Source organism: Hyaena hyaena, unplaced genomic scaffold, assembly GCF_003009895.1.
Source record: "Hyaena hyaena isolate Hyena2069 unplaced genomic scaffold, ASM300989v1 scaffold_69, whole genome shotgun sequence".
NCBI lineage: Eukaryota > Metazoa > Chordata > Mammalia > Carnivora > Hyaenidae > Hyaena > Hyaena hyaena.
In genome coordinates, this window is record NW_024080702.1 from 1,007,178 (window position 1) to 1,032,122 (window position 24,945).

Genomic DNA, 24,945 nt, shown 5'->3' on the forward strand with positions numbered 1-24,945 from the left:
AAGAACCGCAGGGTGACAAGAGGGGCTGAGCTGCCACCTCACTGCCCACAGACGCCGGGTACAGGGAGACCCCAGCACGTGGCCTGGGCCTGTTGCCCAGGATGCCCGAACAGGTCCTCAGGGCTGAAGGTTCCTGGGCAGGGAAGGGCCACACTCTCATCCACCTGAGCCTGAAGGTGTCCCCAACTGGCAGAGCTGAGGGGCTAGACTGGCTGGGGACAGGGAGCAGCGTATAGGCTAGAATGGGGTCAAGGGTCAGACCAAGATCTCTCCCAGGCCAGGGTGGGTCCGTGCAGAGTCTGGGTCCCCCACTCCCAGCGGGGAGCAGGCAGTGAGGCCTCCCCCCTGCTGCCCCAGGTGCTCCCACAAAGCTCAACCCCCCCCCAGGGGCCCTTCCCCAGCCACACCCCCTCAAGGAGGCCCCTGTGCCCAAGTTCTCCAGCACCCCCCCCACGCCCACCACCGTGAGGCAAGAGCCCTGCTGGTAGCTGGGTGTCTCCCCACGGGCCTTCCCGCCAGAGGCCCCACGACCGAGCTCCCGGGACCCAGCAACCCTCCCCCCACCTGTGGGCACCCAACCCTCTGCTGTGTGCCAAGCAGTCATCCATTGGAAGCCACTCAGGGGACCATACGGTCCTCCCTGTTTGCAGAGGAGTAAGGGGACCAGGGAGAGAAGGCGGGAGTTCCCTGGGCCCTGACCAGGCGCTCTGTGCCCACACTGAACCCCAGCGAATGCGAGGGGACCCTGATTCAGGGAGGCTACAGCCCTCATTTCTGGTCACAGCCTGCCGAGTTTGAATCCGCTTCAGAGAGGGCCAGCCCCTCTGGACCCAGGCCCCTGAGGGAAGCGACGGGGGGCGGGACTGGAGCTCAGTGAGGTCCCAGGAGACGCAGAGCGGCGGCGTGGGCGCTCGGTGGGCAGGGCCTGGACTTGGCACCGCGAGTCAGGTCTTGGATGGGGGCCACCACGGCCGGGGCTGCGTGAGCCCCGAGGCGCGGGGGTGAGGGGGGCTGGTTCCAGAGGTGCGGGCCCCTCCCCGGGGTGCAGCTGAGGTCCCCCCACAAGGCGGCAGGCCCCCGCCCACCCCGGCTCACCCCGGTTCAGGCGCGCGCAGGCGTCCCGCCGCCGCCTCCATCCGTGCGCGGGCGGGCAGGGCGCGGAGGCTCGGGCGCGCCGGCCACCCCGGGATGCTGGGCGCCCCGCGGCCCCGAGCTATTTATAGCCCCCGAGCATCACGTGGGCGCGACGGCTGGTGCCCGGGAGGGCCACTCGACTCGTTGTGGCTCCCACACCTGCCGCCTAAATATAACCGCGGGCCGCCCGGCGTGCCCCGGCGAACAAAGGGGCTGCGGAGGGCCGCGCAGGGGAGAGGAAGCGGCAGGAGGAAGGGGAAATGCGAGCAGAGGGGAGGGCGGCTGACCATTGCGAGGCGGGGCCCCTGCCGCGGAGGCGCCTGCCTTCTGCGGGCTGTGCTTGGGCGCCAAAGCCCCCTGGCACCCCCGCCGGCCCTCTGTGGCACCCTCTGGGGCTCCCCAGGCTCCCACAGCGGAGGGAGGGGGACCTGGGCACCGGGAAAGGCCCGCAGGGGGAGCGCTCCACGCGGCAGACAACAGGGTGCCGTGCCCGGGGGTGGGGGGGGAAGGCTGACGCCCACAAGGTGAGGGCCCTCCGACCCCTGCCGCGGCCGCACCGCCCCCCCCAGAGCTCTTCCACTTCCTCCGCGACCCGAGCACCTTACTGTGTGCTGTTCCCCCCTGAGTCCCCACCACTGCTGGGGGAGGCTGCTGCCGTCCAGCCCGCCCCCTCGGCGTGTGCAGGGGAGGAAACTGAGGCACTGGGCCAGGAGCCCACACAGGGCCACACTGCCAGCGGTCTCCACGTCCCACTCACCCTCCAACGCTCAGTGCAGGCCTCCCCACCCGGAGAGGCCCTCTGTGATGCTCTGGGTGTCAGGGCCTCACCAGCCGGGTCCTGGCTTCACCTCCTGGGAGCACCACGTAAGGAAGGCAAGTACTCCCCGGACCGTGGGCCTCAAGAGTGGAGGCTGACCTCACAGCAAGGCCGTACCTGCCCCGGCCGGCCCAGAGGCGCCCAGAAGGGACTGCAGCCTGACAGACGCAGCCCCAGCACACCGGGTCCCTGGAGGCCTCACCTCCCTGGGAACCTGGCTGGGCAGCCCGGCCCCTGCAGTCAGCAGTCAGAGCCTGGGCCGGGCAGAGGGGGTGTGCAGGCAGGGGCCTAGCCCAGAGCCCAGCCCCCTGCCAGGCTGTCCCCGCACTGGGATAGTAGCATCAGACACGCCTGTGACCCTGGCCTCCTCACACCCCTTACCGTGTCCTGGCTGCAAAGCCCCCACAGGAGCCCCCCACAGGTACACCCCTGCCAAGCCAGGGGGCCCACCCTTCAGCTCAAGGACCCCAGGCCAAGGGTTCCTCTCCTGGTGCCTCCGTCCAGCACCAACGCGCTTGGGCACCTCACTTCCAGCAGCCCCTTCCAGAAGGCCGTCTCTAGGCACTCAGTGACACCCCACCCCCCCGCCCAGCATCCCATCCCGACCACTTCCCGAGGGGTCTGCCCCTCCCATGCTGTGCCTGACGCTGCATCCCAGGAGCAAGATGCGTGGGCCACAGGGTGTTCAGAAAACACAGCAGGCCAGAGAGGTTGAGTGACTTGCCCAAGTCACACAGCCAGCAGAAGGACCACGGTTGGGGCGGAGTTCTGCTGAGCCGCAAGGCCCTGCACACGGCCACGACTCCGGGCCTCAGGGGGAAAGGACCCCCGGCGCAGGCTGCTTGCAACACCCTGGTCTGTTTCCTTATCCGTACAAGTTCCCATCAAGCTCTCTGGTCTGAACCCGAGACCCAGAGTCCCTGTGCCGCATGGCGGCAAACCTGGGCCTGGGCAGCACAGTTCCCCTCGCCTGGGGCCCCCGCTCTGGCCAGGCTGGGGGGGCGGGGGGGGCAGCTGGCACAACAGCAAGCCCTTCGGAGAAGTCTATTTTTACCAGAGCAGGAGCCGTTCCTGGAAGGCTCCCAGAGCGAGCCCAAGTCCACCCGCTGCTGGGGGCAGGAGGGGGGTGCTGAGAGGCCGGGCCCACCCTGCTCCCCCAGAAACCTTCCCCCCGCCCTCCCGCCCCTGCACCCAGCAGCACTGAGGGGCCGGCGCCCTCCCTGACCAAGCACTGCTTCCCTCTCCCCCGCCCCGACCATCGTGGCTTGTCCCCTCTCCCTGCAGCCACATGCCCTTCGGGGCAGAGCGGCCCAGTCGCACCCTGCCTCCCGCACGGGGTCTGGCACCAAGAGGGCTCCCCACTTGTTTACAGAAGGAGCAAATGACCCAGTGTTTTTTCTCAGAGGTCCAGATCTGAGAAATATCCAGAACCGATCACGGGATCCCAGCCCCTTGAGGTCCAGAGGAAACTCAAAGGTCACCCATGCCACCTAATGTCCAACTTGCACACCTCCAGCGACAGGGAGCTTACTACTCCTTGGCAGCGCCTCTCTGCCTTCAGGCAGCTCCCGGAGTAATCGGCTCCTCCCCCTGGTGCCCGCCAAGCGCCAACCGCCGGGTCGGGGACCAACGGGAGGAGAGCTTCCGAGCAGGTTAAGCCAGCACAACGGGCATCGCCGAGGGCAGGGCCGGAGGCTCAGGTGACCAGGGAAGGCGTTCCTGGAGAAGCCGGCCAGCGGCAGAGGCACCGGCTGCTCCTGGCGCTGGGGCCTCCTCCGGGCTTGACCGGCTGCCGGGACTCCCTGTGCCACCCGGAGCCAGGGACACTGCCGGGGAGGCAAGGCGCCTTCTGAGCTGGTGCCAGCTGCGAGTTGGTCCCCACGGGGCATCCCAGCTCTGACCTGGAAGCAGGGCACAGGGAGCAGGCTTTGGGTCCCGCTGGGCCGGGCACCTGTTCCACCCACCAGGGGCTCAAGGAAGATGGAGCTGCCCGCTGCCCCTCAGCTTCGCATGGGCCCCTCACACCAGAGGCTTTCATGGTGCCCGGCAGACGTGGTGCCGGCTGCCAAACCGAGCGGCCCGCCCCCAAGCCGCCCTCGAGGGCCGTCGGCCACCAGCCCTGCGGACACCCGTGTGCATCCCTAGAGCTCGGCTGAGGCTGCCGGGCTCCACCCCAGCTGTCATTAGCAGCGGGCACAGAGCAGCTGGGCAGGTGGGCCACACCAGCCATCCTGGGACCCCCCCACCCCCCCAGACGGGATGCACCCAGCAGGCGCCAGAAGAACCTCCCGGGGACTGGCCCTGCCCCCAGCCCCTGCCAGCCGGAGTTCACAGCTGGGGGCTCCGTGGCCTGGAAGCTGTGGACATCACACGGTGCCACACGGGCCACAGGGTATCCAGCACGTGAGGGGACTGCTCACCTCTGTGTGAAGCCGGCCCCCCCACCCCCACCCCCACCCCGCTGACCAGGACGCCCGCAGCCCCCACACGGCCCAGCCCCCACCTCGGCGCTGGCTCTGAGCGCGTTCTGCCACCGGCGTGCCCCTGAGCCCCCCTTGCTCCGACTCCAGACCTCAGGACTCCCCGAAGGAGAGGGGACACTAGGCGTGTGCTCGTGTATTCCTTCCTTCATCCCATTTACAAATATTTATCGAGCATCTCCCAGTTCGAGGTACGGGGCTAAGCTTGGAGGTGCAGGGGAAGCACTCACCGGGCCAGGTAGCCTGCCCCACCCTCCTCCGCCCCCCACGTGAGGCCCCCTCCACCCCTCCATCCCCCTGCCCTGAGAAGCCTGACCCCATGAGCACCTTGCATGCAGGCAGCACTGCTGAGCCAGGGGTCACCCCTTCCCTGGAGCTAAACCCCCTGGGTTCCTCACAGGACACCTCCCTCCATCCTGTGCCTCAGTTTCCCAAGCTGTCACACAGAGGGTTCCAGTGTGGCATCTCCCAGCACTGCCGGTCACTGAGCTGCCTCAGTCTCACCTGGGCCACCCCCAAAGCTGGCAAACTGGGGTTCCGGGGACCTCAACCTGCCCAGCCTCCCCTGCCCTGGCTCCTACCTTGGGGCTCCAGCCTGACCCACCCAGATTGGCAGCCGCCCTGGGGACCCTCCTGCCCCCCTGCCCTGACCGTGCCTGGACTGCCTGCCCCGTCCCCACAGCAGCCCAGCTCCTCAGTGAGACCAGGTGACCGTGGGCGCTCACAGCCCCCTCGTCTGCAAGGAGGAAGGACCGCAGTGGCCACCTCAGGATGTCGTCAGGAGTCGTGAATGAAAAGCGCACAGAACAGGGCCGAGGGCAGCCGAAGCCCCAGCTGTCAGTGCCACCAGGGGACCCCAGCAGCAGGGCGCCGAGTGCCTGGCCCTCCCCAGTTTCAGGCCTGGCCGTCCTCCAAGGTCTCTGACCCTGTCCCCATGCAGGCCTGAGGGGAGGGCCCGGTCCCCTGCGACCCCAGCCCCACTCAGGACCCCACCTGAGACACAGACTCGGGGACACCCACGCACCTGCTCCCCCCTCAGAGGATGGCGATCTCGGGGGTCTTCAGACCCAACCCCCCTTTCCTCTTTCCTCCAGCCAGCCAGCCCACTCTCCGCACCAGGCCGGGCATGAAGACACACGGGTGTTATTTCAGAGGGCAGCTCAGTGCGGGTTTCGTGAGCACACAGGCCACCTCCAGCCCCAGACTCAGCCTGGGATCTGGGGCCCACGTCATTCACCCACCCACCTGGTGAGCGCCCCAGCCGGATACAGTGAAACCAGGAGATAGAGTGGTGGCCCCACGCTGCTGCTGCTCGCACACTATCTATGGCTCCCAATGGCTCCAAGCCAAGTTCTGACTTTCTGGCCTGGCCCGCTGGCCCCTGGCCCTCCTCCACTCAGCTCATGGGTAGGAGGAGGTGGGGGGGAGGGGCCTGTAGGGTTCATGCCTCCAGTCGCCCTTTTCTCTCTGTCCAGAGGGCTGCCTCCCCTGTTCCTACTCCTCCTCCAGGAAGCCCTGGATACCCTCACTGCTGGGGTTTTCCCCACTGAGTCGTCATTCCTTTGTGCACCTACCCAGCACCCCCTCTGCTCCAGGTCCCATGCTGATGGCACAGGGGGGTGGGGGGGCGGTGTGGAATCAGGGGTGAGTGACCCCCATGACCCCACCCTCAGGGAGTCCACTGTCTGGGGTTGAGATCAGTGGGGGAGATGAGGCAGCGCGGGGCGGGCTGAGGGCAAAGCACAGGCTGACAGCACCCCAGCCACGTGGGGTAAGTGTGACATTCCTCCAACACTCCTGGCCGCCCAAGAACAGAGGGAAGGGGGTCAAGCGCTTGCCATGGCGATGGGGGAAACTAAGGCAAATGAAAAATTAAATTCTCTTACTGCCTCCAGCCCATTGACAAGTGCTTGAAACGGGCAGAGTGACCTCCCCGAGGAGCTCAGCCCCCTAGATGATGACACTTTGCTGGGGCCAAAACCTCACCAAAACCTTGGCTTAACCTCATCCCGACCTCAAGGATCCTGAAAGTCTACTTCCTTTACCTCCACTGCCCCAGGATGTGTGCGGCAATCACGCCTCAGGCTCGTGGCCCCGGGTACACATCTGAAGGGTCTCATGACTGAGGTTTTACTGAACTGTAATAAATGGCGCTGTCCTGGCCCCTCACGGTCCGGGAAACCTTGCTTCCAGCATTCCCTAGAACCTTACTCTGTCCCGGCCTCCTCCCAACCTGAGGGTATGTGATGACTTCCCCATCGCGACCCCAGGGCAGCTCTTCCTGACCACGGTCCTGGCCACCCCCGCTGCCGTGCTTTCATAAAATCACTTTTTTGCACCAAAGACGTCTTCAAGAATTCTTTCGTGGCCGTCGGCTCCGGACCCCCCACCACCACCCAAAACCCCATCAGGGGGACACATGATAACCAGGCAATGGACTGCACTGGACAGAAACCAGACCGGGGGGTGGCTCTCCAGAAAGGTGAGCAAAGATGGGCATCTTTGGGCAGAGACACAGGACGACCCCAGGACCGTGGCACCAGCCCGCCTCCGAGAGCCCAGAGAACAGGGCTCACCAGCGTCCGTTCCTGCTGCCGGCTCTGGATTCTGTTTCACGCCCAAGTCTCCATCCCCCTCATCACCTCTGCATGCGCGCACGCGCGTACACACACGCACGCACGCACACACACCGTAAGCCCCATTTTACATGGAGGCCAGACAGAGGCGGAGCAGAGCAACCTGGAACCGGGCTCCTGCTTCCCTTCCCCGGGATGAGTCCCGCAGACTTCACCGTGCCCAGCGGGGACCAGGGTCGGAGTGCACAGCAGGCCTTCCGAGCAGCCAAAGTGGGTGCCAGGAGGCCCAGCCATGAAAATCGCTGCCACGCCCCGGAAGAGCCACCAGGTCCTCGACTTAGGGCCCAGGGACTCATGCTTTGCTCAGAGTTATGACCAACCTGAGCTCTGGATACTTCCAAACCCCTCGAGGCAAGGCGGTCACTCAAACCCAAGGTGACAACCAGTGACAATCCAAGCTGCCACTTACTAACAGCGAATAACCTGCTTTCCGACAGAGCCCAGGGACTCTTAGGGTCAAACAGACCATAATCTCCTCCGTTTGTTTGCTGGGGAGGGGCTCCTGCATCCCTGAAGCTTCCCGATCCTTTTTGTACAAGAGGGTTTAAAATGGCCCCACAAGGGGCGTCTGGGGGCTCAGTCGGTTAAGCGGTTAAGCGTCTGACTTCGGCTCAGGTCATGATCTCACGGCTTGTGAGTTCGAACCCCAACTCGAGCCCTGTTCTGACAGCTCAGAGCCTGGAGTCTGCTTCAGATTCCCTCCCCTACTCACGCCCTGTCTCTCTCCGTCTTTCAAAAATAAACATTAAAAAAAATAATAATAAATAAATAAAATGGCTGCACAAGTCACTGGAAGGCTCAAAGGACAGAGACTGCACGCAGGTCTGCACCCTCTGGAGAGGGTGTGGTCGAATCAGCATCTCAGTTAGGCCGGAGCCAACCACAGGTCCCACCTGCTGGCCGCCAGTCCAGCCCCACAGCACCTTTCACTGCCCTGCTAACAATACACGATCATCAATTTTGTTTAACCAGAGAGGGACACAAAGAGGCTCAGGCTACCCCCACTCCATGGGGCAGAGAGCCAGGCCGGTCCCCACTGCCAGTCGACAGTGCAGGTCATCCTCCCCTGTGCCACTGGCTGGGAATTACAGAAGTATTAAAGAGCAGTATATTCTGGAAGCTTCCAGCATGGTCTGGAAGGAGAAGTTTCCATCACAGGGCCACCCCCAGACCCATTTGATGGAGGAAACCACTGAGGCTCAGGCGAGCTGAACAAAGGACTGGGAACCCCTGCCCCCCCCAAGTCTGCCCCAAGGGCAGCCACACCCAGGCCTCCCGCCAGCCCCACCTTCCACACCTCCCACCCCCACCAGACCCGGAGCCAGGGAGCTTGAGGACACTCACCCGCCTTTCTGGTCCTGGAGTCCGGGGCGCCGTGCCCCCGCCCAGCTTTATCCCCGCCTGGCTGCCCGCCCTCCCGCGTCAAAGGCCCCAGATCCCGCGGGCCGGTGACCGGTGCTGGGAGGCGGGGGCAGGCTGGGGCAGCCCCAGAAGGATCCCAGCCTCTGGCTCCTGCTACACTTCCTCCCGCCTCCCGGGCTGCCTGGCGGCAGGGGGAGTGGGGCTGGGCCTCGGGTCTGAGGTTGAGGCGAGCACCCTGGTCCGGGAAACAGGCCGGAGAGCCCCCCCTCCCCCGCTGAGCCTGACTCTGGGGCCTGCAGGAGGCAGGACAGTCCCCAGGGCCCTGTATCCAAAGGCAGCCAGAGCAGGGAGGGGGGCAGGAGGGGGCAGAGGGGTGGGCGCGGAGCCAGCTGGGAGGAGAGTCCCAGCCTGGCCCAGGTGCTGTGACTCACACACCCGCCTGCCGGCCCCTCCCTCTGGAGCAGTCCCACAGGCCAGGTGCACCTGGGGCCACCCACCAGTCTGGGCCCCCCGGGGGCAGGGCCACACCCGATCCCCTTCGGGTCTGCCCAGGCAAGGTACGATTTCAGAGGGTCAGTGCACACAGTGGACCATGAGCGGACGAGTGGACAGGCCATCGGAGGGGAAGACCGGCCAAGCCAGCGGCTCAGACAGGACTCCCCAACAACGCAGCGTGACACAGCCCGGCGCAACTCTGTCCCCGTGTACGCTCACTCGAGCCATGAGGGGGTGTCCTGACCAGGCGCCTGTGCTGGGAGGGGCCCCGTCGCCCTGCACCCCCGTGCCCCTCCCCGTGGCCCTCGGTGTCCTCCATGCCCTCTGGCCCGCGCCCCAACTTCCCCCACGCCTGGGGGACCTGGCCAGGCTGGACGTCAGACCACAAAGGTCTCACTGCCCGGGGCCTCCACACAGAGGCAGGGGGTCCTCTCTTCTGAGACCCAGGGTCCTGCCTTCGTACCCGCAGGGCTGGAGCCCCCTCCCTGGGCCCTGGGCCATCACTGCCCCTCCCGGGGCCCCAGCCCACCCATCTTAGAATGGACACCGCTGGACTCATCCGTGTTTCCAAAATTTCCGGCCTCCACCTCCTGCTCCAGGGCCCGGCCACACGAGGCCTGGCTGACCCTGGGTGGCCGGAGGCAGTGTCTGCAGGCCTGGCTGCACCCCGGCCCCCAGCCCCCTTGCCATGGGGCCTTGGTCCCAGGGGACTGGAAGTCCGCCAGCCGCCCGCCCAGGCAGGCCCACTGTTCTGGAGCACAGGGTGTCCGCCTGGGAATCCCGCGGCCTTGGGACTCTAACGGGAGGAAAAGCTTGGAAAGCCCGCCCTAGCCCGCACCCATAGTCCCCGGCGCCTCCCCCGGGCTGGCGCTGACTCCTGGCACCGTGCCACCAAGTCTCCAAGGTCCCCAAGGGCCGGTGCCCAGAATGGGCATGGCGTCCCAGCGGGCCGCGGAGATTCACGGAGCCACTCGGAGCTAATGACCCCTTCGAGGCCCCCGCACCCTCCAGGCCCCCAGGTCAAGCCCTTGCCAGGAATGCGGAGGCCCCCATCCCTGCCATCCTGAGAGCTCAGGGCCTCCCCAGTCGACCAGGCAGACCCCAGCCCCTCCCGTGCCACACACACACTGGGACCCTCAATAGGCGAAAGGAAGCTGGGGTCCTCTGAGCATTGGGGTGGGTGCAGTGGCCCTCAAGGTCAATGTGACCTCACAGGGGATGCTACTCATCAAGGCCACACCCACCAGAATCAGCCAGAGGCCCCCCAGGGGTCCTCAGCTGCTAGAAGGCTAGGTCCCCCCAACCAGTGCCCCCAGGAACGCCCTGGCAACTGGGAAATCCCTCTCTGTGGCTGCTGTGTGCCCCTGGGACCATGTCCCCACCTCTCCGGGCCTTCTGAGTCACCAGCACAAAGTGGAAATAACAGACCCTCACAGGTAAGGGAACAAGGTCTGCCCCTGAGGGCCTGCCCTCTGGGTGCCCATCCCCCGAGTGCCCGTGGCGTTGTCACACAGCCTGGCGGGGGGGGGGGGGGGGGGGGGGGGGCCGGGGCACGCACATAATGGGCAGGCTCTGCAGAACAGACCCCAAATTCGGCTGCCTTTGATGTGCCCGCCCAAATCGAGCAAGGCCACGGGCCCCAGCCCCTCTCTGTGGAGGAGCCGCTCTGGGTCCCCCCTCAGGCCAGGACAGTGCCAGGACAGGGCCCCCAGGATGGTGAGGAGACAGCGGGAGGGGCTGCCCCGCACACAGCCAGTCCCAGGCAGGCAGTGCGCCCCTCCCTGCCGCACCCGCTGTACCCTGATCCCAACTGGGAAACAGGACCAGATGGCAGCCCAGCACCCCCCGGGGAGGGGCTCTGCCCCTAGAGCAGCCAAGTCTCCCTGCCTGGCCAGCACCGTGTGCCCACGCAGGATACTGTCAACAGGAAGCTTGTGGACCCGGGGTGACTGGACCTCGGGGCCTCACAGTGTGGCAGCCACTTCTCCCCACCACACCCAGAGCCTGGCCAGAAGCAGCAGCAGCACAAACCGTGTCGGAGGAGGTGACTGAGGCCCAGCTGGAACCCAGGTCCACGGGCCGCTCCCCGTCCTGAGTCCACGCTCTGCTGCTTCTCAGCTCACCACTCCTGGAACACCCCAGGGATGCGCCCAGGGTCTCCCAGGGCAAAATGTGGGGAGGCCCAAGGACCCCTCCATGCAACAGCCTCACACGAGGCTCTCAGCCCAGGCCCCGGCCCTCGTTTATCCTCAAGGCAGTCCTGGAAGCATCCATCACCCCATTTTATGGATAAGTACATTGAGACCCTGGCCGTGCCATCGGTGACCTGCCTGAGGCCCCGACGCTGCGAGGTGCCTGAGCCAGGATTCGGGGCGAGCCCCAGGTAGACACTTTCTATGCATTTTTCCCTTAAAACCACCGCTGATCGGGAAACCAAGGCCCAGGCCTCCAACGGGGTCAGGGCTCCAGGAAGCCTCGTCGCCCAGCGCCTGCCTTGTCCCTGGAATCCCTGCCCCCACCCAGCACACGGGGGCCCTGGGGGTCAGGCGGGCAGGAAGGGGTCGCCGGATCACGGAGGTGGCCAGGGCTGCCGGCCAAGGCCCTGGTGGACGCGCGTCAGACGGCCCTTTGGGAGCCACGGGAAAGAGCTGTGACCTGGCCTCGGGAGGCCACATCCAAAATAACCAGCCCCACCGCCCTGCGAGGACTCAGCAGGGCGCACGTAGGCCCCCTGGTCCCGGGCGCTGCCAAGCTGGGTGCGCAAGGTCACAGCTATTTCTGGGCCCGCCTGGCAGCGGGATGCAGCCCCCCGGAGCCCCCACAAGACCAGAGAGGGGGACAGGTCGCTGCCCCCAGGACACACAGCAAGAGGGGCCTACACGTCCCTCTCTGAGCTGAGCCGTCGCCCTTTCGAGAAGCCCGTTCGGCACCATCAGCGTGTAAGTTTCACGTTGGCTCCACTGGCATTTCCAGGCCATCGCGGCCACGCTATGCCCCCGGCTGGACCCCCGGGTGGACAAAGAACTGCGTCCCCTCTCTGAAACGGCAAGAGAGGCTCTGCTTCCTGCCCTTCAGCGGCTGGAACCCCGCACGGCCCAGCCCACACCCCAGAGACACCAGTGCTATGCCCACCATGTACAGCCTGCACCCCAAGCCCCCTTCTACCCTCCACAGGTCACAGCCTGTGGGTGCCAGTGGCCATCCAGCCACCGGGAACCGGAGGCCCCGAGAGGCCATGAGGTGGCACTCCCCCTCAAAGGTGGCGCAAGCCCCACCTTGCTCAGGCTGTGACGACCATTCCCAGAGTGTCAGCGGCTCGGGAGTCGGGCCTGGTTCCCACCCTGGCCCCTCCACTGCAAGCTGTGTGACAATGAGCACATCCCTCAACCTTTCTGGGCCTCGGTTTGATCATCTGGCAAATGGGTTCCCTGGAATCTCCTCCTTCATGGGGCGGCGGATGGCTGTTCTCCTGGGGCCTGAAAGGACTCCTCCCTTCCAAGCAGACTTGTCTGAATCCCTTGAGTGTTTCCGCTGAGCCAGACACCCCCAGGGGCTCTGCCAGGACCCTGAGCCCCCAGGAGAACCCGGGTTCAGGACGGCGATTCTCCGCGTGGGTTCCTGGGGACACCGAGGGGGCTTCCTCCCAGCGGGATGTCCCAGAGCCTGCGTCCCTCTGTAGATGTGGTGATGTGGAGGGGGCAGCCGATGGCACATTTCGAGAATGTTCGTGACACCACGAACCAGCGGCGAGGGCACCTGGCAGAACCCCGCCTCGGCAACAGCAGGTTGGGGCCGTCCCCATGCCTGGCCTCCCTGCCTCCTGCTCTGAGTCTGGCTGTCAGCGCGGTGATGGTGACACAGGATGGAGGCAGGGGCCACTCCGGCCACCAGCCCCACCCCCCGCCCGGTGTCCCTACACGGGTCTGCGTGGCGAGCTGCGGGTATCGGGATCAGCTCCTGGCTGCAGGCATCACCCACTGTGAGGACACAGGCGGGACGGCCAGCCCAACAGGGCAGCCAGGAGGTGCCTGCCGGCCATGGGAGGGCAGGCACCCGACGGGCACCCAGTAAGCACCCAGCCAGGCCACCCTCACCGCTGCCCCTGCTGCCTCCCGGCAGCCCCAGCAACGCCATGGGAGCTGCCTTCCCAGACAGAAGGCGCATCCCGGGGAGCTGAGCACTAGCGCCACCTGCACTGTGGGTCCCACACACTGGGGAAGCGTCACAACAGATCCTCCCAAGGGAAACCCCTCCTCTCCGGGGCCTCGAGGACCCACCATGGGGAACCAGAAACCCCCCAGCGACGAATGAGGGGCTGACGCAACTTTCAGCCCAGGGTCTGCACCAGGCCCTGGCTCCCTCAAGCAACTCTGGACGTCACCGCGGGCACGGCAGGGGCGGCAGCAGGTGGGGCCGTGCCACCAGGCCAGCAGGCAGACCCACACCTGGCACAGCACTGCCGGCTCCCGCCCCCCTTTCCCCAGGGCTGCAAGCCCAGCACTGACAGCCCGGGACCCCCCGGGGAGGGTGTGGGGGGAGCTCGGAGGAGCTGGTCTCCACCCCAGCAGCCCCCGGGCCCAGGAAGTTGGTCCCGCTGGGTGGACGCCACAGCTCAGCGCACCCCCCTGCCAGAGCCAGGCCAGCTCCCTGGAGCACCTGCTGGTCAGCACCTCGGGGGCTGGGGGCCCTGGGGCTGTACCGTCTTCACATCAGGCAGAGGTGCCCAGAGCCAGCTGAGTGCCCAGCATGGCGGCCCCGTCCTCGCCAGACCCGGCAAGACCAAAGTCACCAGACAGGTGTACAGGGACAGAACGGGGCTAGGGACTCACTTTAGAGGTGACAAAGCCCCGCTCCGCATCACCTGGCCTGGCAGCAGCTCTGTGAGCCCCGTACAGGGCCGGGTGCCCCGCGCCCCTCTGAGCACGGCCGCCCCGGCTCCGCGGACCCACAGCGGTAGGACACACTGGGTAGCATCACAACACAGGGCGGAAACAGACCTGTCGGTGAGCCGGCGCCACTTCGCGCTCCTGACCAAGCTCGCCGATGCCGGGCACGGTGCTCAGGCGCGGGGAAGGGCGGCTCGACCCTGTCTTCCCAAACTCGCGGAGCCCCAGCACGGCCACGCAGCCGGCAGGTGTCCTCGTCACCGCCCTCTCTAAGCGCTAATAAAGCCCCTGCGTGCTGGCCGCTGGGGCAGAGCCGGGCTAATCCTATTTTGCAGACTTTACTGAGAGGAACGCGCTCAGGCCAGACTGCGGGGGAGGGAGCTGGTCCCATTTGTTTTCTGAGATAAAATTCACGGAGCGTGAACGGAGTACACTTGGGTGTTTTCTGCGCAGCCCCCACCACTACCTGACTCCAGAGCATTCCCACCACCTCAACGGGCGGCCCCACACCCACCCCAGTCTCCGGCCGCCCGCCCCGGCCGGCCGCTCAGCAGCGGGGGATTATTTCTCTGTGGATTCGCCCTGGTGCACATTTCACAGAAACGCCATCAGGCACCAGGTGGCCTCGGCATCCGGCCCCTTTCACTCAGCATGAGGCTATCGAGGGTCGTGTGGGCTGTCACTGGGTCAGGACTTCACCCTCTTGGTGGCTGAGAACCTCTGCACCGCGCGGAGACCACGCTCTGCTCATCTCTGCTCAGCCGACTGGTGTCCGGCTCACCTCCAGCTCTGTTCCCGGGTCGCCCGCAGGGACGGCGCACCAGGAGGGTGCAGGACACGACACGGGAGCCGTTTCAACACACCCACGGGCATCCGTTCTTCCGAGGCCCCACCCTGGAGCAGCAGGAGGCTCCTTCCAGCCTACCTACCAGAACCTGCAGAGGCCTGGGTGCACTGCGGGTGAGAAGAGACCCGGGGAGGGGCAGACAGGGCATGCCAGGGGGTGCGGGCCTGTAGGTCCAGGCAGGGGAGTGGGCACCGCTGCACGGGGTGGGAGCACCAGGCTGCCGAGGGCACTGGGCAGGCCAGGGACGGACAGGGGTCCCAGCAGCCGGGCAGGTAAGGGGGCCCCCCCAGGTTCCAGGCCGGGCAGGTAAGGGGGGCCCCCCAGGTTCCAGGCCGGGCAGGTAAGGGGGGCCCCCCAGGTTCCAGGCCGGGCAGGTAAGGGGGTCCCCCAGGTTCCAGGCCGGGCAGGCCTGGCCTTCACAGACAGGAAAGGGGGACACCAGGGAGCTCACTCAGTCGAGCCTCCAACTCTTGATTTCAGCTCAGGTCATGATCTCACAATTTGTAATATTAAGCCCTAAGTTGGGCTCCATGTGCTGACAGCAGGGACCCCCTTGGGATTCTCTGCCCCTCCCCCACCTGCTTGCCCGTTCCTGTCTCTCCCTCAAATTAAATAAACTTAAAAAAAAAGGACAGGAAAGATTTGTCAAAGCAACTTTATTTTTTTTTATAATTTTTTTTTAATGTTTTATTTATTTCTAGGAGAGAGAGAGACAGCGTGAGCAGGGGAGGGTCAGAGAGAGAGGGAGTCACAGACTGAAACAGGCTCCAGGCTCTGAGCCGGCAGTCAGCACAGAGCCCGACGCGGGGCTCGAACCCACGAACCGCGAGATCATGACCTAAGCGAAAGTCGGACGCTTAACCGACTAAGCCACCCAGGCGCCCCTGTCAAAGCAACTTTAGAAGTTCCAAACACAACCATCGCACACAAATGAGCCCAGGTCAAGGATACATTCATTTGCCAGGGAGTCGGCGGGAAGCAAAGCTGGTTCCCAGGAGGGTCGGGGCGCCGAGTGCTCCTCTGGCGACGGAGCCCCGAGGAGGGTTGGGGCGCGGAGTGCTCCCGGCCCGCGGTGACGGAGCACTAGACCAGACAGGACAGCAAGACAAGTGATGGTTGAAGGGGCGACAGTGCCAGGGCCACCTCCGTCGGACACAAATCTGCACGTGCGCGGCAACTGCCCGGGGTCCAGGCACACCGGGCATAAGCAGCAGGTGCACACATCCCTGGAGAGCGGGGCCGGGTGGCCTGCTGGACGCTGAAGGACACGCTGTCCCTCTTTTGTCTCAGGAGACCCCCTGAGAAGGGCAAAGGGCTGTGTGTCCAGGCGCAGGGCACAGCCTGAGAAAAGGCCAGGAGGCAGGAAAGGGCAGGGAGCAGAACGGTGAGCCAGCCTTCGGGGAGACCCCAGGGAACTGCTCCCCAGGGAAGGCAGGCTCGGGGGACCACCGGCTCTCAGCCCGCCGCAGGGCACGGGCAGGTCTCTGCAACCCCAGCTCCAGGTGCGTCAGAGAATCAAACACCAGGTGAGGACACAGAAACTCCCCAGGATCCCCAACGTGGGCGGGAGAGTCGCCATGGGTGGTGACAGCCGTGCCCGGGGCCGCCTGAGGTCACCGAGAGTTTGGGGAGCGTGCACCCTACTCCCTGCCCGGCAGCAGCTAGGCTGACCCCGTCCTCCAGGGCCGAAGCCCTCAGTGGCACACACGCCACTCAGAAGGAAAAAGCCAGCCTCCCTGCCCTGAGGCCCCACCCGCTGGACGCCCTCCCCCACTGTCCTCTCTCTGCTGCAGCCCCACCTGCCTTCCCGCCCTTCCCCTTCCCCTTCCGGAGACAGGCTGTGGTGCATGGTCCTGCTTCCGGCCCTTTCCCTCACTGTGCGCTGTGCTGGGAGCACTCTGTCCCCACATCATCCCACGCTGTCTCTCCAGGCCTTTGCCACCTACCTGGGGCTCCTCCCTGGCTCCGTCTGCCCGTCCAACCCCCACCTCCTCGGAGGCCCACTCAGCAGCTCACCGACACTGTGAGCACCTAGCGGACGCCGTGCCCGGGCTCTGGGTCCGGGGTCTCATGGGGACAACAGCTCAGTTCCTGGCATGAAAATAAAGTTGGCCACAGCAACCAGGCAGTGACCCCAGGGACGGGGAGCCCGCAGGTCACAGCCCCAGCAACAGCAAGAGAGGAAGAGGGACCCTCAGCTGCCAAGGAGCCACTGCCAACACACGGAGAAGCTCCTCTCCTCGGTCCAGGCGTCAGGCGGGCCCCCTCGCAGCAGGGGAGGCACGTGGAGAGCCCCAAAGACTGGGGAGGTGAGGCCAGCCTCCCCAGGCTCTGGACTCCTGGCCCAGAGCCCCCGGCGCCCCTCCAGGCTTCTCCCTGCATCTCAGCCCCTCGAGGGGGCCCAGGGCACCCAGCTACTGCCTCCCTCGCGCCGTTTACACCCTGCATCCTTCGTCCCTCCCTCCCCGATGGACCCCGCGTGTGGGTACAAGGCAGGGGCAAGGCTGACGTGCTCAAACCTGGGGTCAGCCCAGGCTCTGCAGACGGGGCACCCACACCCGGAGGGCAGCTGTGTGCTGACTAGTGGGCCTGGTGTGCAGTAGGCGCTCAGGAGTGCCCAGTGCCCCGCCCCCCCAGGCCAGGCTGCAGCTGCCTGCCCTCAGCCCGGCCGCCTCTGGGACAGCCGATGTCACCGAGGACCAGGACCGGCTGGCGGACACATCCCCGCAGCGCGCACCCCACCCCCACCCCACCCCCCACCCCGTCCCAGATCCCCGTCCCGGATCCGCCCAAAGCCCTGGTTCTCACGCTCACTTCCACATGGGAGGGAGGGGGAGACACTCACCCTGCCCCCAAAACCCCAGCACACTCTCAGGGACCCTGCAACAGAGTGGGGGAGGCGGGGAAAGGGGAGGGCAAGCGGTGAGAGCTTGGAGGGGGGGAGGGGGGAGGGGAGGGAGGACAGGAAGAAGCCAGGCGGCCGTGCTCCGCGGCTCCCCACAGCTGGCCGGCAGGGCCGTCTGACCCCCCACCCCCGGCCCCCCAGGCCTTGCTGGGGTCGGCGTCCTTCCTCGGGCCGGGCAGGCCCAGTTGGCAGCACCCGTGGGAACTGTCCCCGGGCCCAGCCAGCCATGCTCAGACCAGTCAGTGGGCATCGGGGCCGCTGCAAATGCCAGGGCAGCTGGGCACGTCCCGAGGGGCAGAGGCCCAGGCCCTGACCAGACCCGCAGGCTGAGCTGAGGGGCTCGTAGGGGAGGCGTGGAGAGTCGAGGGTCTCAGGGCCAGGACCACCCCCAGTCAGGATCCAGGCCCCCGGGCCCCACCCACCTCTCTACTTCACCCCCAACACCCTCACCTCAGCAACCCTCCCAGAGGCCACGGCCTCCCTGTACCCTCTCCCCTGCCTCCCTCCCCTGCACACCCCCTCCTGGACCCTCAGCTGCTGCGGACGGCTCTTCCTCTGCCCCTGCGTTAGAGGCCACTCCGCAAACATCACACAGGCCCCCCGGGGCTGAGGCTGACTCGTGGGCCACGGCCACGCCGGGTAAGGGGTGGCCACAGGCGGGACGCACAGATGAACACGCCGATGGACACTTGCACCCACACTCCAGCCCGCATGCCACTCAGCTCCACCCCGTCAGTCCTCCGTGCCCCACTGGGGACCCCCAGCCACCGGCTGTCCTCACAGGCCTGGGGGCCCCTCGGGACAGCCCTTCCGGTGACTTCCTGCCAGGGCGGCTGGGGGGAGGGTAAACAAGGCCTCCAGATGGCTTCCTGTGGCTGCCCGGCCGTGGGAACATCCCGGTCGCCGAGGTCATGGAAGAGCGGGGGGGCGGGGTCCGCATCCCTCATCAGCAGGGCACCCCCTGCGCGACTTAGGCTGCCTGGACCCACTGCCCCTCTTCGCTTCCCAACATCGCCGCCCCCATTTACAGAGGGGGAAACTGAGGCACAGGCAGGCGAGTTAGGCCAAAGGCCAGAAGCAGGACTTCCTCTCTGCTCACCAGATGCCCTTTCTTTATCAGGCTCCCACCCCACCACTGGGGATGGGTCGCTCAGCCCCACTTCAGGGATAGGGAAAACCGAGGCCAGAGAGGGGAGAGTGTGCTGGTGGCCGTGCTGTGAAGGGGTCCGCTCCCCCTTCCCCACACACACACGGTCCTGGCTCCAGGCCACTCGGGGAGGGCCAAGCAGGCCTGGGCACCACCCGCTTACCTTCCATCCCTGCCCACTCCCACCCACCACCCTGAGCAGCGGGCTGATGGAGCTGCCGCAGTGACAGTTAACTCAGGCCCTGAGCCCCGGGAGCCCTCCCTTCTCCTGTGGTGCCCAGGCCAGATGCCTCCTCCTCCCAGAAGGCCACCCTGACTTCCTGTCCCACCGCAACCTCAAAGTCTGAGAGTCACACTCTCTAGGGGTCTTGCTCACCCTTGGGTCTCTTCCAGCATCAGGACCACCCCTCTCTGCCTTCCCCACCCCCCAGCAGGGGCCAGCGCGGGCCTGGGTGGCCCCTTGAGAGGCCCGGGGAGGCAGAGGCAAGGCGAAGCCAGTAGCCTGCACTGCTCATCTGACTACCCAGCAGCCAAGATGGCGATCACGGGGGCAGGTACTGGTTAATCCACAGGGCCCCTCCAGACCCAGAGACGGGGTGCTTTTGGAGAGAGTTCCATGGTGGACCAAGTAGGGGAGATTCCGAGTGAGATGAGAACACCTCGCGCGGGCCGCCGGCCCCCTGACGTCAGGCATACACCCCGGGGCCCAGATCATAAACTGCCTGGGCTGTTTGAGTTTTGTAAGGACCACCACTAAACCTGGATTCAACCATAAGGACCTATGAGAGCCTTGTTTCAATGCCGCCCCTTCCCCCACATGAGCCCCTGGGGCAGGGGTGCTGCCTGTGCCCTCCCCCCCAGGCCCGCCCCAGCCCCAGAGCACCACAGGACACATAAAGAAGCCAAGTCACCGTGCGCTGCGCTTCCCAAGGTCACAGGCCCCCGGTGAGGGTAGACAGAGAGCCTGCTGTGACCTGGTGACACAGAGCAGACGCAGGGCTGGGAGCAGCGGCCTGGCCCAGGTGGCTGGAGGGTCACCACCGAGGCCGCCATCTTTGGCCTGACCTCCCTCCCAGCCTGCTGTGAGGTCCGTGGTGTGTTCCAAGCTCCCCATTCTCCAGACGAGAAAACTGAGGCCAGGAAGCACAGGGGTGGGCCAGGGTCACCCAGAGAGACCTGGCAGAGTGCGGACCATGGCTCTGGGCTCCTGCAGGGCCGTGTGGAAGGACAGTGAGGTTTCTGTGGGGAGCCCCGGGCACCCCCAGGCACCCCCCGAATCCCACGTGGCAATTCCCAGCGGACAGGCCACCGGGCGGCCGGCCAGAGGGTAGCCCGGGAGGGGCCCCCAGCTGACCCCGGCAGGGAGATGAAAGCAGAGGGAATGTTTGCTTTGGCAGGGCCCCGCCAGGCAGGGAGTGAGGAGGGGGCCGGTGGCCCCAGGCCAGCGCTGATGCGGGAGGGGCGCCAGCAGAAAGGAGCGCCCTCTGGGGGAGGGGCAAGCGAGAAGAACAGGCAGGCACGGGCGCGGTGATGGGACCGAGCGCTGGCGGGCGGGAACCCTGGCCGGGTGGCGGGAATGCTCCACACGCTCCCGCGCCTCTTCCAGGAAGCCTGAGTCACGAGAGGGGCCCCAGGCCCAGGAGAGTGGCTGGGAGCCCCGGTCCCATGGGAAGGGGACGGGGCAGGGCCGCCTGCCTGTCAGCCCGCCTCCGCCGGCCGGGCCAGCCCTGGCTTCGGGGTCTCTGTGGCCAGGGAGGCCGTGGGAACGAGCGGCGGCAGCTCCCAGGAGGGGCTGTGGGGACAGAGGACGGCAGGCCAGAGCCCCCCGTCTGCAGAGGGGGAACTGAGACCCCAGAGGAGAAGAGTTGGCCCGAAGCCATACAGCCAATGACCCGTCATCGGCTGTGCCCTGGCAGCCCGGTCTGGAGGCTGGGAGACCTGACGTCCTCGGCCGGGAGCCGGGAGCCGCCTTCCAGCACATCAGCCCCCAGCCGTGCACCCAAGACGCCCAGACTACCTGCAGGGGGAGCCATGCCCCCGGTGCTCCCACTTCTAGGACCACCCCTCAGGGAAGCCAGGCCCCCACGGGCTCTGCTCCGACCCGTCGCTGATCTGGCCCAGCCCTCACCTGCAGGTAGAGAACAGAGACTCTGGCAAGGACGCCCACCCCGAGGGTCACCCAGCAGGAGAGTGGGACCCTGGAGCCACCTTCCAGGCGCGGCCCCTCATCCCCGGAGGGGTCCTGCATGGAGGACACAGGGCCCTCCTCCTGGCTCCCGCCACCCCGACCCAGGCTGGCCCTCCAGTTCACCCACAGGAACGCCTCCCAGCCCACCAAGGGTCTGGGGTCACCAGGCTCGACGCAGGGTCACACAGAAGGGGCCTCCCCCCTTGAGCCACCACCGCCTGAAGGCCATGTGACCCGGGGAAGCGAGGAGCCTTGCTGAGCCCCAGCCTCTCACTGTAGGATGGGTGGACACTGCTTCCCGTTGTCAGGGGTGTAGACCAGGATGGAGTCAGGAACCCCACACAGCAGGCACCCAACACACCACAGCAATTGCCTTCTCTGAGCCTCAGTTTCCCCACCTGTAAGCTGGGCTATTACATCCGCCTCCCAAAGCAGCGGTGGAAGAAGACATCAGACATGTCTATGGGGATGTGGACAGAGCCACATTCTGCAAAGGAATCCGGGCTCACTCCCTCGGCCTTCGGAGTCCCCCCGGGCCCGGCTTCCTGGTCGGGGAAACAGTACATGGAAAGGCTGAGCCGTGGGCCCCCAGCAGGCCCCATCACCCTCCCACCCCCCACCTGAACACCCGGCACTGAAGGCAGAGGCTGCAAGAGCGCCCCCCCCCCCACCGTCCCAAGCCCTGTTCCCAGTACCTGGCGGAAAACCTGGGCACGTTAGGCAGCACCCACGGCCCCATCGGGTACGCCGCGTGGCAGTCCCAAGCAAGAGGAGGGTGTGAGGGGGCTCGGCAGGGATGTGGCCCACATGGCACAGCCATGCCGCCCTCTCCACCACCTGCTGGCCCCCAACCCTGCTCCGTTCCTCCCAGCGCATATGCCAGCAGAAGTGAGGTGCGCCCCGTGTGCGCGAGCCCCGGTGCGCCTCCCTCCTCTCGGCTCACTGCTGGCTCCGTGGCCGTCCCGGCCCAGCTCCTCGGGGCCTGGCACCCAGTAGGCTCTCAAGTTCGCGGGCATGGGGAGAAGGGAAAGCCTGACTGGCTGTTTGGAGCCAGATTCCAAGCCACCTTGCGCCCCAGAGGTGCCGGGCCCTCCGAGGACCACTGCCCGCAGGACAGGAGGCACGCGCCGTGGTGACGGTCCCGGCTGGAAGGAGGGAAGGCGTGTTTTCTGCACACCCTCTGAGCCCCAGGGTGGTGGCCACCCAGGTGACTGACCTCACAGCTTGCGGCTCCCATTTTACAGGCACAGAAACTGAGGGGTGATGTGTAGCAACATGGATGGACCTTGAGGGTGTTATGCTGAGTGAAATAAGTCAGGCAGAGAAGGACAGATACCATATGTTTGCACGTATAGGAGGATTGGGAGGAACATGACGGAGGAACAAGGGGGAGAAGAAGGGGGGAAATGGTGGGGGAGAGGGAGGAAGGCAAACCATGAGAGACTCTTGAATGCCGACAAAAACTGAGGACTGATGGATGTGGGGGGGGGATGGGCATGGAGGAGGGCACTCGTGGGGATGAGCACTGGGTGTTATGTGGAAACTAATATGACAATAAACTATTTGTAAAAAAAAAAAAAAGAAAGAAAGAAAGAAAAAAGAAACTGAGGGGTGAGGCATTAGGTATCTGGCGAGAAACTCGAAATCCGGACCTTCCTGAACGGGGAAAGGCCAGGGGGCAGCGAGGGGTGCCAGGGACCAGAGCCAGCAGGCGGCAGCCACAGGGGCTGAGTGGGGGCGGGACAGCCGGGGGGGCGGCGGGCCCGGACAGAGGGCACAGGGCAGGGCTGGCCACAGAAACCCCAGTGCACCGTCTGGTTACAGCCTACAGTGAGGTTTGGAGCCTCTGGGTCACAAAGGCAGGGCCACAGTCTTGGGGGAAATCATCGCCGGCCCTTGGCCACCACAGCTCCAGCCTAATGCTGCCTGGAGAGGCCAGTGCCCTTTCCACTTGACCCCCTCTTCTGCGAGGGTCTGCCGGCCGGTGAGGCACCAGCGTCCCACGTCTGGATGTGAGCCCCCCGAGGAGATCATGAGCACAGGCCCCAGTGGGGGGCAGGGCGGGCGCACCCCAGCTCGGGCCGACGGTGTCCTCCTCTTCCCAACAACAGGGCATGAAGTCAAGCTGACTGATGCTTCAAGCACGGCCTGCCCAGTGCCCTGATGTCACTGTGGAGCCCCCCACCCACGGCACCTCCAGGACCCCCTCACCTTCCAAACCCCATTGTCTAAGAAAGGAGCCCAGCTGCCCGGCTTCCCCACTGCCCGCCTCGCCCACGCTGCTGACTGCGTTGGCCGGGGTCCAAGCTGGTACTGAGGAGACGGGGGGACTAGCTGGGGCCCCCAGCCTCACCCGGGCCGTTGGGGAAGGTGTCCTGGAGGAGAGCGAGCGCAAGGAGGAGCCGGGAAGCCCAGGAGACAGCCTGGATCACCACCCGCATTTTCTCCCACCACATGGACTACCCGGGGGGAGGGGAGGCCCGCGAGCCGCCCTGCCCCACCAGCCAGAGGGTTCTGCGGCTGACCCCATCACCCACCTCTGATTCCAGCCTGGGGTGACCAGCTCCTCACAGGGGCCTTCGAGGAGCAGCCTGGGAATCCCATGTGGTCAGGGCAGCCTCTCTCCCTGAAGAGATGCAGTGAGGGGGGCCTGGGTAGTAGTGGGGAGACCCCCAGGCCTGCCTCAGGTTCGGCCCCGGGCTCTATGCCTCTCCCATTGGCTCCTCACAGCAGCCTGCAGGGTAGCCAGACAGCACCCACTTCACAGATGGGAAAACCAAGGCTCTGGTTAGATCTGCAGATGAGGTGGACCTGACCCCACCTCGCTGGGCCTCAGCCTCCCCATCTGAGAAATGGGGTTAATAACCTCCCGGGGGGATCGGAGGAGATCAGTGAAGCGTGGTGGAAGCACAGAGCTTTGAAGAGGCCTCTGGGCAAGACCACAGGCGCCCTCCCTTGACCCGGTCTGGTCGACACCCCATGCTGCTGCAGCCCAGGCACCGGACCCCTTGAGCCCAGAACCCACGGAGCCCGCGGGCCAGGAGAGGAGGTGCAGCGCATGCCTAACAGCCAGGGTTGGGGTGCCCACGTGGGCTGTGACCTGATGGTCTGGACCCCGGGCCGCCCTCAGAGCTGCTGTCACAGCCCAGTTGGGCAGCCTCACCTCGGTAGCCCGGCACCAGCCTCAGAGGTCGCCCTACTACACCCCGGAAGCACTCTGCGGGCTTGGAGCTGAGCGCGCCACCCACCCAACCACCAGCTGTCCAGCAGGGCCCAGGGGGCACGTGGCATCTGGGACACGGCTGCCGACCCGGTCCTGGTACCGGGACCTGGAGCTCAGCCTCCGCGACAGCCGCTGCCAACCCGTCCCACCCGAGGCCGGGGGAGCCCGTGGGGTTCTGGTGACGAGAGCGTCAGAGACCAAGTGCCCCCAGACGATGCAGATGAAGAAACTGGGCAGAACCAGATCCCGGGCCGGAACTTCGGGGGGATGAACTCGGAACAGGCGTCACCCGCCGCGCAGGGACGGGAGCGGGGTCAGCCCTTCCAGCCGCGCCGGCTGCGCCCCGAGCCCGGCCTCCCCGCGGAGCCCCTGCACGTGGCCGCGCCCAGGCCCGCGTTCGCGCCCCAGCGGCCGCCAGGCCAGGGCAAGGGTTCCCGGGACGCGCCCGGCGCGGGAGGCGGCCGCCCTCCGCCTGCGCGCCCACGGCCCCACGCGCCCGCGCCGCGCGCCCCCGCCCGAGCGCGCGCCGAGGAGACTGACCTGGCGGTCCCGGCGCCGGCTCGACGGGCGGAGGGAGGGGCGCGCGCGCGCGCACGCGGGGCGGCGCGCGCAGGCGCGGCCCCGGCTCCGGGCGCGCGAGCCGGGGCGTCTGGTCACGTGAGCGGGGCGGCCCAATGAGAGCGCTCCCCACGCCTCGGCCGCGCGCGCGCGCCTCGGAGGCCCCGCCCGCGTGGGAAGGGGTGTGGCCACGGGGAGCGAGCCGGGGGCCTGACCTTGGTTCCCGGCCGGCCTGGCCCTGAGACGGCCGGGCCGCCTGGAGGGGTC

General features: G+C 66.4%; 1 protein-coding gene and 1 long non-coding RNA gene across 6 annotated transcripts in view; one reads left to right on the top strand and one right to left on the bottom strand.

Moving 5' to 3' along the window:
* The window catches only part of PTP4A3 (protein tyrosine phosphatase 4A3), a 33,137-nt gene extending 8,429 nt beyond the window's left edge, over positions 1–24,708 (bottom strand). The window contains exon 1 of one of the 5 annotated variants that reach the window (XM_039233008.1): positions 24,661–24,708. The gene's annotated coding sequence lies outside the window, so the exon portion shown is untranslated. Of the gene's footprint in view, positions 1–1,095; positions 1,286–3,461; positions 3,490–5,455; positions 5,475–8,411; positions 8,626–24,660 lie in introns of those variants that run through there. The other 4 variants (XM_039233005.1, XM_039233010.1, XM_039233009.1 and 1 more) reach the window with 4 other exon arrangements.
* Positions 10,197–16,769, top strand: LOC120232347. Its single transcript, XR_005528546.1, has 4 exons — positions 10,197–10,360; positions 14,621–14,770; positions 15,948–16,183; positions 16,589–16,769. It is a non-coding gene; the product is annotated as an uncharacterized LOC120232347 (long non-coding RNA).
* Positions 24,709–24,945: the final 237 nt, after the last annotated feature.